This window comes from Chrysochloris asiatica, unplaced genomic scaffold, assembly GCF_000296735.1.
Source record: "Chrysochloris asiatica unplaced genomic scaffold, ChrAsi1.0 scaffold17321, whole genome shotgun sequence".
Classification (NCBI taxonomy): domain Eukaryota; kingdom Metazoa; phylum Chordata; class Mammalia; order Afrosoricida; family Chrysochloridae; genus Chrysochloris; species Chrysochloris asiatica.
In genome coordinates, this window is record NW_006425839.1 from 1 (window position 1) to 1,236 (window position 1,236).

At 37.3% G+C, this 1,236-nt stretch overlaps 1 pseudogene; it reads right to left on the reverse strand.

Annotated features, from left to right (window-relative positions):
* Positions 1-46: 46 nt before the first annotated feature.
* On the reverse strand, positions 47-1,160 carry LOC102823589 (annotated as a pseudogene).
* Positions 1,161-1,236: the final 76 nt, after the last annotated feature.

Sequence of the window (1,236 nt, forward strand, 5' to 3'; positions counted from 1 at the left end):
ATATATAATTTATTCTTGAAATACACGGGTTATATACATTTAAAACTCAGGCTCCAAAATACTCAATAAAGATGTTTGGGAGACACTTGTATAAGTGACTTAGTCATTTTTTCTTCTCTTTGACAGACAGTGTTAAATCCCCATCAACAGTTTTTAGTAAATTCAACAGTTCATCTTTGATTGTCTTCCGTGTACTGTTGGGATAGTCACTTTGATAAATTCTCTGGCAAAAAACATATCCTATTTTGGTGTTTGGATCTCTTCCCTCTTGTAGGGCCATGAGCTCAACACTGATAATTTTATGTTGAGTTCCAGGAATCTTGAAAACATCTTTTGGACGATCCATTAGAAAGAGCCCTAGAAGATCAGTTTTGTCTTTGGATAAATTTTTACTGTCGACAATTGCTTTTGAGAATATCCTTGTCACAACCATTCTGTTGTCACTTTCTTTCTGTGATTTAAACTCTGAAGGGTGTGCTGTAACAGCATGAAATACAGCAGTCTTCGAAATTCTTCTCTATTTTGGGAATCCAAAAGCTTTAGAAAGAGCTGAGTAGCATCTAATGCTATTTCAGCCTTCCCATTTACTAAGAGTTCTGCAATTCCATTATGAACATCAGATAAGTGATTTAACAGAGGCTCCCCACTACTGTAATAACTACCAATGGTGCCACACAGAAGTTCTTTCACTACATCTGTCCTGTCTGGGTGCTCAGGAAAGTTTCTGCTTATGTCCACCACCATCTGGTCTAGAAGGTATTCCAAGCCATCAATTGCCGGAGAGAGCAACTCATCTTCCTGAGAGTCACTATAAGCCTTGAGAATCCCTCAATCCAGATAGCTACTGTTGTAGATCAAGTCAGGCTGCCTCTTAGGTTGTGGAACTTTATATACAACCTCTTGCTGCTCTTTGAGTAAGGAGTCAAGAATCGAAAGGTCTACAAGTTGCAGTAGACACCCAATTGTTTCTTCTTGCCATACTTCATTAATAACATGGGAAGACAAAGTTGCAGAGATATTTTCAGGGAGTTAGCTGGATTTAAACTCAGATATTCCCACAGATCTTCTAAACTTGCAGATTTGATACCACATGACTTAAATAATGTATCTGCATATACCTAGAAAGTGAAAGTAGTTTGTTTTCTTTGCCTATCTGACTGCTAATTGCAAAAAATACCAAGCAGGAGTGGCAATACTAATCTCTGATAAAATAAACTTTAAGGCAGAAATGATTAA